Genomic DNA, 13,918 nt, shown 5'->3' with positions numbered 1-13,918 from the left:
GACTGGGGGGCACAAACTTTTGCATGTGGCTGTGTCAGTCTCAAAGGTGGTGCTTTAAGAAAAACTGCCTGTTTAATTATAAGGGATAAAGATAGTTGTGTAAAAATGAGTTGTTTTTGGTACATAAAACCACACAACTGATCTTAAATTACATGAAAAACGTTGGAAATGGGCCCTTTAACCTGCATCCTTTGTAGCTATGAGTGATATATCAGCTCTTCTAAGCTGAGCAGACCATGAGAAAAAAAAACTGAACCTCCGTAGCTTCAGTTCTGTAAAGCTACAGTTCACAAAAATGTTTCGTTTGCGAGAGGAACAGAGGAGACAAATATGAGCTGCTGCCTTTAAGGCCTACTGCGGCCTAAACCTTCTCATATACACACCCTGGCTTCATGGTAAGCTGTGTCTCTCTTTTGTCTCTGTGGTAAATAGCAGGCGAGCCAGAAACCTTGTCAAGTCCCAGCTTAGGTCTCCGCCTTATGAATATATTTAGAAGTCACCTTTCACCTACTTTCTGCCTTATGAGGAAGCTGACTGCTTCATTGGCTCAGACGACCGAACAATTGAGTCAGAGTTTCATATTTCAAATGCCACCCTCTCCTATAGCTGTGATCACACAGCATCTGAAAGCAGACGTGCAGGTTTTAGGCTTGTTTTGGAGGGCATTTCAGGTAAACCCTGATTCCAGATCTGTAAACACAGAGTCATCGCCCAGTGACGCAAAACCTGCCCTCCTTAAGAGGATCCTTCACTCTCAACTGAGAAAGCAATACGTATTTTTCACGAAGAATGTTTTTACATTTCAACACTCTGACCAAAAGGGAAGAGTTAAAGCAAAAAAAAGTTACTGGCATTGCGTTCCCTCACGATTATTTTTTGTTCCCTCACAATTATTTTGTGTTCCCTCACGGTGATTTTGTGCTCTCTCACAAAATGTTTGTGTTCTCTCGCATATTTTTCATTCCCTCACAATTATTTTGTGTTCCAATGCAATTATTTTGCATTCCTTCGCAATTATTTTGTTCCCTCGCAATAATTTTGCATTTCATCATAATTATTTTGTTCCCTCGCAATTATTTTGCATTTCCTCATAATTATTTTGTTCCCTCGCAATTATTTAGCATTCCCTCGCAATTATTTTGTATTCCTTCACAATTATTTTGCATTCGCTCATAATTATTTTGTGTTCCCTCACAATTATTTTGTACCATTGCAATAATTTTGCCTTCCCTTATAATTATTTTATGTTCCTTTGCAATTGTTTTGCTGTCCCTTTCAATAGTTTTGTGTTGCAACTGTGTTCCCTCGCAATAATTTTACATTCTCTTGCAATGATTTTGCATTCCCTTACAATTATTTTGCCTTCCCTCACAATAATTTTGTGCTCCTTTGTAATAATTTTGTTCCCTCACAATGATTTTGCATTCCCTTGCAAATACAATGGACTTTAAATGGAAACGCAAAAAGTTTGCAAACGAATGTAATGTTGCAATTTTTTCCCTGCATTGACACTTTAGGTGCTCATTGTTTCCTCACTTAAGTCAACGTTTATGTATTGCTTTACTGCACTTACATCTCCAAGCACCTGCAGTTTCACAGAAAAAGTATGTCACTGGTGACGGAACAATACCTCTCTATTTGTGTCTTAAAAAAAAAAAATCTAGAATTTGAAAAAAGCTACTGCTCTCAAAATTTCATGACAAAAAAATAAAAATGACTCTGAATAAAATCTTGTTACATTAACTTGCACTGAAAGTTAAGAATGTTTCTTCCTTTTCCTGTAAAATTGCTTTTTTTCTGACAGCGACAATATATTTTAAATTTAAAGTGGAACTCCACAAATTTCCACAGAAGTTCTGCATAATTTAATGGTTATGATGTAAACAGTCATTCGGACTGGTTTGATGCAGACTGGGTCAGAATCAGTCACAGTGGTGGTGATAGGAACCAGATGTCTGAAGAGTTTAATGTCTCTAAAAGCTCCCTTTGCTGTCTGATGACTGAGTCATTGTTTTACGATAGTTTCAGGAAGATTTTGGCCCAAAATGTACTTTTTTAAAATGCATTCACGTCAGAGTGGTACATGCAGGGTGTTGTAAGGCAAAGCAGACTTGTTTTTTTCTGATTCCCATTATTTTAAAATCAGAAAACGTGTGGAGGTTCGCTGGGTGTTTCATATAGTAAATACAGTGTTTTTGCTTGTAGACGTTGTGACCCTGGTTCCAATCACCACCACTGTAAATCATTCTACAGTGAACCATTTCACATCAGACCACTCTGAATGACTTCAACGACTGAATGATGCAGGAAATGTAAAAATCGGTGGAATTCCCCTTTAAGAAAAACGTTCATTGTTATCCTTCAGAACAGTTTAGAATATCTTTCTTACATATTCTCGGCTTTTCTCAGATGCTAGCTTGGAGCTAATGAGTTAACTAGGGCCTAATGTGTTAGCTCGGGGTTTACGTGTTAGCTCGAGGCTAATGCATTAGCTTGGGGCTCGTATGTTAGCTTGGGTCTTGTGTGATAGCATTAGCTTTATATGTTAACTTGAGGCTAATGTGTTAGCTTGGAGCTTATGCGGGGCTAATTAGTTAGCTTTGAGCTAATGATTTAACTTGGGGCTTATGTATTAGCTTGTGGCTAATGAGTTTGGGCTTATGTCAGCTTGGGGCTAATGTGTTAGCTTGGGTCTTATGTGTTAGCTTGTGTGTTATGTGTTAGCTTGGGGCTAATGTGTTAGCTTGGGGCTTATGTGTTAGCTTGGGGCTAATGTGTTAGTTTGAGGCTAATGCATTAGCTTGGGGCTCGTATGTTAGCTTGGGTCTTGTGTGTTAGCATAAGCTTTATATATTAACTTGAGGCTAATGTGTCAACTTGGGGCTAATGTGTTAGCTTGGGGCTAATGTGTTAGTTTGGGATTTATGTGTTAGCTTGGGGCTAATGTGTTAGCTTGGGGCTTATGCATTAGCTTGGGGCTCGTATGTTAGCTTGGGTCTTGTGTGTTAGCATAAGCTTTATATATTAACTTGAGGCTAATGTGTTAGCTTGGGGCTAATGTGTTAGTTTGGGATTTATGTGTCAGCTTGGGGCTAATGTGTTAGCTTGGGGCTTATGCATTAGCTTGGGGCTAATGTGTTAGCTTGGGGCTTATGTGTCAGCTTGGGGCTTATGTGTTAGCTTGGGGCTAATGTGTTAGTTTGGGATTTATGTGTTAACTTGGGGCTAATGTGTTAGCTTGGGGCTTATGTGTTAGCTTGGAGCTAATGAGTTAACTAGGGCCTAATGTGTTAGCTCGGGATTTACGTGTTAGCTCGAGGCTAATGCATTAGCTTGGGGCTCGTATGTTAGCTTGGGTCTTGTGTGTTAGCATAAGCTTTATATATTAACTTGAGGCTAATGTGTCAACTTGGGGCTAATGTGTTAGCTTGGGGCTAATGTGTTAGTTTGGGATTTATGTGTTAGCTTGGGGCTAATGTGTTAGCTTGGGGCTTATGTGTTAGCTTGGGGCTAATGTGTTAGTTTGAGGCTAATGCATTAGCTTGGGGCTCGTATGTTAGCTTGGGTCTTGTGTGTTAGCATAAGCTTTATATATTAACTTGAGGCTAATGTGTCAACTTGGGGCAAATGTGTTAGCTTGGGGCTAATGTGTTAGTTTGGGATTTATGTGTTAGCTTGGGGCTGATGTGTTAGCTTGGGGCTTATGTGTTAGCTTGGGGCTAATGTGTTAGTTTGAGGCTAATGCATTAGCTTGGGGCTCGTATGTTAGCTTGGGTCTTGTGTGTTAGCATAAGCTTTATATATTAACTTGAGGCTAATGTGTTAGCTTGGGGCTTACGTGTTAGCTTGGGGCTAATGTGTTAGCTTGGGATTTATGTGTCAGCTTGGGGCTAATGTGTTAGCTTGGGGCTAATGTGTTAGCTTGGGGCTTATGCATTAGCTTGGGGCTAATGTGTTAGCTTGGGGCTTACGTGTCAGCTTGGGGCTTATGTGTTAGCTTGGAGCTAATGAGTTAACTAGGGCCTAATGTGTTAGCTCGGGGTTTACATGTTAGCTCGAGGCTAATGCATTAGCTTGGGGCTCGTATGTTAGCTTGGGTCTTGTGTGTTAGCATAAGCTTTATATATTAACTTGAGGCTAATGTGTTAGCTTGGGGCTTATGTGTTAGCTTGGGGCTAATGTGTTAGTTTGGGATTTATGTGTTAGCTTGGGGCTAATGTGTTAGCTTGGGGCTAATGTGTTAGTTTGGGATTTATGTGTTAGCTTGGGGCTAATGTGTTAGCTTGGGGCTTATGTGTTAGCTTGGGGCTAATGTGTTAGTTTGAGGCTAATGCATTAGCTTGGGGCTCGTATGTTAGCTTGGGTCTTGTGTGTTAGCATAAGCTTTATATATTAACTTGAGGCTAATGTGTCAACTTGGGGCTAATGTGTTAGCTTGGGGCTAATATGTTAGTTTGGGATTTATGTGTTAACTTGGGGCTAATGTGTTAGCTTGGGGCTTATGTGTTAGCTTGGGGCTTATGTGTTAGCTTGGAGCTAATGAGTTAACTAGGGCCTAATGTGTTAGCTCGGGGTTTACGTGTTAGCTCGAGGCTAATGCATTAGCTTGGGGCTCGTATGTTAGCTTGGGTCTTGTGTGTTAGCATTAGCTTTATTTGTTAACTTGAGGCTAATGTGTTAGCTTGGAGCTTATGCGGGGCTAATTAGTTGGCTTTGAGCTTATGCATTAGCTTGGGGCTAATGTGTTAGCTTGGGGCTTATGTGTTAGTTTGGGGCTAATGTGTTAGCTTGGGGCTAATATGTTAGTTTGGGATTTATGTGTCAGCTTGGGGCTAATGTGTTAGCTTGGGGCTTATGCATTAGCTTGGGGCTAATGTGTTAGCTTGGGGCTTATGTGTTAGCTTGGGGCTTATGTGTTAGCTTGGGGCTAATGTGTTAGTTTGGGATTTATGTGTCAGCTTGGGGCTAATGTGTTAGCTTGGGGCTTATGCATTAGCTTGGGGCTAATGTGTTAGCTTGGGGCTAATGTGTCAGCTTGGGGCTTATGTGTTAGCTTGGGGCTTATGTGTTAGTCTGGGATTTATGTGTCAGCTTGGGGCTAATGTGTTAGCTTGGGGCTTATGTGTTAGCTTGGGGCTAATGTTTTAGTTTGAGGCTAATGTATTAGCTTGGGGCTCATATGTTAGCTTGGGTCTTGTGTGTTAGCATAAGCTTTATATATTAACTTGAGGCTAATGTGTTAGCTTGGGGCTAATGTGTTAGTTTGGGATTTATGTGTCAGCTTGGGGCTCGCATATTAGCTCCTGGCTAGCGCGTTAGAATGGGCCATTAGAAAAGCACAGCTTTGTCTAGAGTGGTGTGTTTAGTGTAGTGAAGTACGGTTGCAAAATTCCCAGTCGAATGACATGTTTTGTTGATTTTCTGAGTGAAAACAAGTTAACTCTACAGGCAATTAACTCAAACATGGCATTTTTCTGCAAACGTTATTGCACAGTTTCTGTTTATTTGCTGAGCTTAACACATTGGGGAAAATAAAACACAAAACATAAATTTGATAAATTCAGCAAACAAACAGCAATTGTGCATTAAAATGTCCAGAACTATGTTCTCTGTAGAGGATGCGTTAACTTTTTTTCAAATCAACAAAACTTTTACCTATGGCTGTATGTGGTTTTGGACGCAGCCATTATTGATCTGTTTTTTTCTAGAAAGATTTTGCCAATCCAGCCCCTGAATATCTGATGTGTAGTCAGGACTTCAGCCTGCAGTCTGTTGCAAGTATTCCCTTCACTTCCTTCTGGTTAGTGAAGTTTCGTACCAAATTGTTTCCCCACATTCAGAGTGATGAAACGGGGATGGAAAGTTCCCCAGAACACTTCCCAAAAAATGTGGACTGGCTCAAACAGGTCTTACCCAGTCCAAAAAAGGAACAACAACAACAACAATAATAACAACAATAACAACAACAATAGTAACAGGAAGGCCTTTTACATTAAAATACAGCCAAATGCTGAAAATGTGGTGTAGTACAGGCTATGTGGGTGTACGTGTGTTTTGGGGGGTGGGGTTGCTGTGGTGGACATCTCGAGAGCCTATTTTATTGTGCCTGCCAGGGCTCCTCACTCACATTCATTAACTAAATAAACTCACTGAAAGCTTCCGGTGCTCAGAGTGCCTGAGACACACGTACACAGAGGAACAGAGAGCAGGCCTGTTTGAGCAGAGCTGGTGCCTGTAAACCTGAAACATATTTCATTTTGTATTACAGTGCAGCCCAAAAGTGATTTAAGTTCCTGTCAGAAGAGCCATTAAGTACAAGTTATTCATTTTTCTCTGTCAGAAAAAAAAGGAGAAAATTACACAGAAACCTCAGCAACTACGTTTATTTTTATTTTCTTCAGTGTGTCCACTCTTTACCTTCATTACAGCTTCCACTCTTTTCAGGAGGTTCGCTTTGTGACATCCCGTATAAATAAAAATAACGCGTGACCACGACTTAGTAAGGCATGGGAGCGACATAATTAAGCCATGGCCATGACTTATTAAGCTGTGGGAATGAGATAATTAAGTCATGGCCACGACTTAGTAAGGTGTAGGAAAGAGATCCTAATGCATGGCCATGACTTATGCATGGGAACAAGATAATTAAGCCATGGCCACATCTTAGTAAGGCGTGGGAACAAGATAATTAAGCCTTGACCATGACTCAGTAAATCGTTGGAACGAGATAATTAAGCAGTGGCCATGACTTAGTAAGGTGTGGGAATGACATAATTAAGCCTTGATCATGACTTAGTAATGCGTGGGAATGAGATAATTAAGCTGTGGCCATGACTCAGTAAAGCGTTGGAACAAGATATTTAAGCAGTGGCCGTGACTTAGTAAGCTGTGGGAATGAGATAATTAAGTCTTGACTACAGCTTAATAAGGCATGATCTCATTCCCATGCCTTACTAAGTTGTGGCCACAGCCTAATTATCTTGTTCCCATGCTTTACTAAGTCGTGGCCATGGCTTAATTATCTCATTCCCACGCCTTACTAAGTTGTGGCCACACATTAGGATCTTGTTCCCACATGTTAATACCGTGTGGCCACATATTATCTTTATTTGTACCGGATGTCACCAGCAGGGCTCTGTAGTTTTTCAGTGAAATCTGCAGGGATGGTTTTCAACACCGCCAAAGTTCAGTCTTAGAAGTTGGTTGCATTTTCTGCTTCTCACCATCCAAATAATCACGATTACTCGGTGATGTGATGTTGAGGTCTGGACACTGGGGTGGTCAGTCCATTGTTCAGCTTCTTTGACTGATGTGTCCATCTCCTTTTCTCAGTGAGGCTTCTTGATCAGCTACACATTCTTTCAGACCCACAGCGCTGAGTCGTCTTCTCACAGTGGAAGGATGGACAGAAACACCTGTGGATGTTTTCAGATCTGAAGCAGCTTGATTTTCTCCTCTCTCTCAGAGATGAAAGCTTTAAGTGCTGTTTATCTGATGGGGGCAGTTCTGGTGTCTAACAGGTCTTCCAGGTGGTTGTTAGGAGGCCTGTTTTCTCTCAAGTTTTGGAAACTCTTGTTTTTTCACTTTTTTCCTTTGACTTTGCAAAGTGGTTCTTACGCAAGTGGATTATCTCATATCTAATCTCTTTAGAAATATCTCCTGAAAAATGAAGAATGTGTACTTAATGTCAGTAAGTGAAATGAACGATGGCTGGTCTCTGACAGAAAGAGGAGGTGAGAGAGGTGGAAGACAGGGAGGGATGAGTGTGTGTCTGTGAGGTGTGAAATGAGGAGGTGTGAGAGGAATGGGGGGATAAGAGAAAGTGAAATGGAAGTGTGAGAGACGGAGGGATAGAGAGAGGGATTGTTTGGGGGAAGGAGGGCAACGGCCTTTCTGAAGAACGCTGTAAAAGGGCAGAGGGAGGTCGGCCTGTTCTCACACTGCACTCCTTCACCGCTCTCTTTCCTACTCTCTCTCTGTATCTCTAGCTAGATCACTTCTTTCTTTATCTCTCTTTTCTCCTTGCACTTTTTTCTCTATCTATGAATCTCTCTTTTCCTTCATCTTTTCTCTCTTTCCTCCCCCGTTCGCTATTCTCTATCATTCTTTCCATTCTCTCTTTCTTTCTCATTAATCTCTCTCTCCTTCTTTCTTTTCTCTTCACCCTTTATCTTTTTCTCTCCCACAAATGTTGTCTCTCTTACTCTGATTTATCTATCTATCTATCTATCTATCTATCTATCTATCTATCTATCTATCTATCTATGTCTCTCTCTCTTTCTCTCTATCCATCAATCTTTTTTCTCTATTTAACTATTTCTCTAATCCTCCTTTATGTTCATCTATTTCTTTCAGTCCCTCTCTCTGTCTGTCCCACTATTTCTCTATCCCCTCTTAATCTTTTTCACTCTTCTAATCTTTTTCACTCTTCACTCTTCTCTTTCATTTAGTTTCTCTTACTCCACTCTCTCCCCCCCTCTCTCCTCTCCTCTCAATCTTTTTCTCTTTTTCTCTCTCTCTCCCTCTCTCAACCTCTTATCCCTTCAATTCTCTTCAGCCTTTCCTCCAACAGTCTTTTTCTTCTCCATCATCTCTTTATCTTCTTATCCTCTGTTTTTTGATGGTGCTTGCCTTGTTTCCATGTCCCTCCACAGTGCAAACGCTCTCCGTCTCACTCACAGAGCCGCACAGCTCTTCATAATTAGTGCTATTATCTTGAGCGGGGCTGATAAGGGCTATCATTGGGCCTCCTGAAATAGCAGAGGCCCTGGCGGACACATCACATGTCTGGGTTTGGTATTATTTACGCCGTAGCCTGAGGCCCGCTGGCCTGACGTTCTCCAACAAACTTAAGTGCGTTTGGGACATCATGTTTAAAGGTACCTGTGTCACGGAAAATACGTTTCCTTGCTTGTCTTTTTTTAGTGAGAAAAAATGTTGACATACTAAACACTATTGAAGTTTTTAGGCCCCAATCCATGCATTCAAACTAAGCTGCAAAAAACAGCCTGATTTAAACTGATCACGGTTGTGATGTCACAACCATGAACACGGTTACATATAACTATCTATCTACCCTACAGCAGTTTGGTTCCATCTGTTGTCATGCATAGTGTTGTTCCTGCAGACAGCCTGTTGAAGGTGTGGGGAAACAATTAAACGTGCTGTTCCTGGCTGCCAGGAATCAGATGAGTCACTGCAGACTTCCAAAGAATCCACAGATCCAAAATAGAGCAGCTATAATTTGGGTATTCCAACTTTCCTCTGGAATTCAGTCCAAAATAAACAGCTTGTTCTGTATATTTCTGCCTGGCCTGCTTTCTGAATGAGGCACAATACAGGGCAGCCAACCGGAACAGAGATCATTTACATATAGCATCAGTCTTAATGGTAAGAAAAACAGGGATAAAGGGTTGGAAACTGGTCATGTAAACATGTATTGCGACTCTTTTTGGTACACAAAGCCCAGGAACCTCAGTCCGATGATGCTACTGCCTGTTAGCGCCCCTATGAGATTGTAGTAGCATGTTAGCGCTAAGCTAATGGCAATGCATATTAATATCTTGTGGCTGTTCTACTTTAAAAGCAGGCATTTGAAGTTTGTAAAAGACTTTTAGTGTTTTATTTGAAGTTTGTAACAGACAGCATATATTTTGTATGTATGTATCAGTTCTACAGTAACTTTTCTGGCGTAGAGCTGCCGCCACTTTTTTATAACAACTAACTCAAACCTGGCTAGATCTATGGCTCATATTTGCAGAAAATGGTGTATCTAGAACTTCCACAGGGCCTAGAGTGACACTTTTCTCACAAAATACGTCCAATCAAATTGTGATTGGTTGATGCCACTGTTACTTCCTTATTATGTTGGTAGTTAATTTAAGGACTTTAGTACAGCTCCTGAAGGCCTAACCCAGGGGTCGGCAAGAGCCATTTTGTCCTTTCAACAAAAATCAAACCACCTTAGGAGTCCATTTTACCACGTTGGCTGTAAATATGTCTCAATATGTGCTACTAGCTTAAGCTAAAAAATGTAATATAAATGAAAAAGCAGACTTACTTTGCTCTGCTTTAGGCTTTAGGCTGAGCTCCAGATGCTTTTCTCGTGCCTACAGTAGGAAACTTTTCCACTAAAATAGAATAGTTTTTGTAAAATGTCTCTCAGCGTTCGACTTTTTACGAGACTTTTTGAAGTCGCTTCTCATTCGCCAGCTTCAATTTCCCGCTCCACCTTAAATGGTGCCTGAGGCGCCAGAATGTAACTGCTGCACCATTTAAGGTGGAATAGGAAAATTTGAACAAGGAGCTGGAGAACGAGAAACTGACTTCAGCCTTGCGACTTTTTAGTGTTTGTCAGTTTCTTGTTGCAGATTAAACGTATCAGGAAACCAGCTGGAGTGATTATAAACGCAAATAAGTCCATTTGTCAAATTATCGATGAAATATATCGTCTTAAATCTCTCTCTTTGCCTTTTCGTTAGCTACTAGCTAGGTGAGACTGTTGTCTGTGTAGCTATGGTGACCAGCAGTCTGTGCGCCAACCTTCAGGGTTAAAGGCTGAATTAGCAGTTCTACATTAACTCCAGTGTTTAAGACCATTTATTGTTAACCTGTGTTTGAACGATCAGCAGAGCTTAATTTTACTGCTACCTAAAAATCGAATTCTGCTGTGGAGCCGCATGTTGCCGACCCCTGGCTTAACCGATGGGAGAGCTCGCTTAGCTATTTCTAGTATTAGTGTATTACTGTAACAAACATGATTCTACTTGTATTTTATAGTTCATAGAAATCATGAGGCCTTCTCCTGGAACATAATGAGGGTTCAATTTAGATAAAACCACACAAACATCAACAGAGAACTTTCTAGAAACAAAAAATAAAGAACGAAAGAAAAGAAAGATGCAGTACAGCCCCTTTAAAATGAGGCAAAGCCAACTGCATCATGCTGGTAAATGTGGCCGGGGCGTTTTTATTCTGATTCATGCCTTAATCTGGGGCGCTTGTTAATAATCTAGCACCTGCTTGTTCAACAGGGTGCTCTGACTGAGTCTCAGCATTTCGTAACACCAGTGTTTGTCTGAGCGTTTAGTCACTCTTTAGTCATTCTGACGTTGGAGATCTTTGGGGGAAACTACATGAATGCAATAACAAAAAGCTTTCCGGAGCTGACGTCCACAAACTCAGTCCAGTTATCTGAGTTATCATAACAGTGTGCCTGTGATCAGCCTCTTTCAAGCGCTATCCGTGTTAGCGATATGTGACTGGAGAGCAGCTGCTAAATCTGTTTCTGACTGCAGAAGCACAGATACCACTACAGTAGGTCAAATTGTCCTTCTCAATCTAGACCAAAAGTCATCAGGGAGCTGCTTTATAATTACCTGCACTGCAACAGTCTGCCACAGTGGCCTAATCCATTTAGACTGGAGTTTATCACTCAGGGCTGTGATTGTATGGATATCTCACTTAGACATAGTAGTCTTTAATACTGTATGAAATGTCTTAGTGGTTTAAAGTAGTTACATAATGTTATAGTCTACTACTTTTACTGTCATGAAAAGGAGAACTGGTATTTGGCAACAGTTACAATGTTGGCAGGTGCTGCGTCACATCAGAAGCTTGGCAAAGCGTGGTTTGTCAAAGTCATTTCAGAGGAAAAAAAAAGCTCTGACAAATCAGACCAGTGACGTCTTTGGTCATGTATCAAACAGACAGAGCACTCAGGTCCCAAGAATCAGACTGCATGTTGGATACAGAATTTGAAAATGCCATTAAAATTTAATGATGAATGGGCCAATAGAAATAGAGGTGGGCGATATGGCAAAAATATTGTAGCGATACTTCAAGAAATTTTCACAATGCACGATATATCACATCATTGTTATTTTTTCAGACATAAAATCAGTTGGAACAGAGAAAAAAAGTGCTAAATTAAAAAAGAAAACAATATCAAAAACTGTGAAAACTGTGAATTATTCAATATTTGGCATCCTAATTTTGCTAAATCATAGGTTTATTTTATCTATCTGCACATATGGACACCTTACTGTACATCTTGCACTTCTGCACACCTTATCGCACATCTTGCACATCTGGACACTCCACACCTAGACACTTTATTTCAGTATCAATATCTACATATATTTATTCAGTATTGTCATTCTATGCTGTTACCTGCACAACCTTGCTCATTCATTATTGCACTGCCTTTTTATCTCAGGATAGATCTTATTGCATATTTTTGTCTATTTCTAGTTGTATATGTGCCTGTAGATAGGTTTTTGTATATGTTCTGTGTAATAATTTATCACGCTAACAATATATATTGCCCCGCCCTAAATAGAAAAGGCTGAAATTATATGGAAGAAAGTTTTTTCCTTCTCTTGTAAAGTTTTAACTTGGGAGATTTTGTCATGACAGTGAAGATTTACAGTGGGGTCCAAATATCTCAGAGCGCATTGAAAAACTGTGATGTTTTTTCATTAAAACCCAAAAATAAAGCAGAAAGTTTTTCAATTTTGAAAAATTTTAAACAAAGAAAAGTTATGACGAGTAAAATGAAGAAGAAATATTTGAATTTCTAAGTCACTATACTAATTGAAGCAAATCTGTGACACTGACCACGTTCAGGGCTTTGTCTCGTCTAAAGCTGGTGTTCAGACGACTCTCAGGTGAATCTGATCTGTTCATCAGAGGCTTTTGCACAAACTTGTGGAAAGACTCCTCCAGCTTGAGTTCAAATCCACACTCGTTAAAAACAAAAGAAGGACAAACACAATACTGAAATTCTGAAATTTATATCCAAATTTGGTAGAATTCGACCTTTCACCCAGTTGTTATGCTGAATATATAATTTGTAAAGAAAAAGTGTGTATTAAATTAGAAAATAATGCAAAATAGAAGCATTTTCACTAGTGGTCTCAGATTTTGGACCCCACTGTGTATATCTGCTAGGATAAAGCATTTGCACTGTCAGAGTTAATTCTATATCAATCATAAAACTATACAATTTTAACTGAAATTCACCTTGAAAGGGATAAAACAGAGAAGACAGCAGCTGCAGTACAAGAGGGAAATGTACAGTGAAGTCTTATACAGGAATAGATTACTGACCAGGTCAGTGGACCAGTGTCCAGGAGCCCCTAACTGCCAGGAGCCTCAGGGTGCCTGACACTACTAGGCCTATTACGGTTCAAAGACTGGGGACAGTTCACTGAAGGTACAAACATTAGATGAACCAACAGCCTAAGTAATGAAATAAAGGCCCTTCAGCCCATACCCTCACACACACACACACACACACACACACACACACACGCAAACATTTCCTAAGCCGCTTATCCTCCTGGGTCAAGGGGGGTGCTGGAACCTATCCAGACCCTGAAACTGTATAAAAAGTAAAAATGTGCTGAAATATAACTGGGGAGGAAATAATAGGCTATTTTTTTCTGTTATTTTTTTGCCATTGTTAGAGTGTGGGGGTGTGAGGGGGGCCTCCAAAGACCCTGGTGCCCAGGGGTCTCACAAGGCCTTGATCCGTCTGTGATGAATGAAAATTGAAAAATGCAAAAAAAGAATTTACTTGAGTATATTTCAGGTAACTTTCGCTGAACTGGGATCAAGCTAGCACTCTTTCTATCACCATAAAGATAAAAAGATGTATTCATCAAACACATACATACATACATACATATATATATACATATATACACCGATCAGGCATAACATTATGATGACCACCTCCTTGTTTCTATGCTCATTGTCCATTTTATCAGCTCCACTTACTATATAGGTGCACTTTGTAGTTCTACAATTACAGACTGCATACTTTGTTAGCCCCCTTTTACCCTGTTCTTCAGTGGTCAGGACCCCCATAGACCCCCAGGTACTATTTGGGTGGTGGATCATTCTCAACACTGCA

The sequence above is a fragment of the Colossoma macropomum genome, unplaced genomic scaffold, assembly GCF_904425465.1.
Source record: "Colossoma macropomum unplaced genomic scaffold, Colossoma_macropomum, whole genome shotgun sequence".
Lineage (NCBI taxonomy): Eukaryota > Metazoa > Chordata > Actinopteri > Characiformes > Serrasalmidae > Colossoma > Colossoma macropomum.
This window is presented reverse-complemented; position numbering follows the sequence as displayed.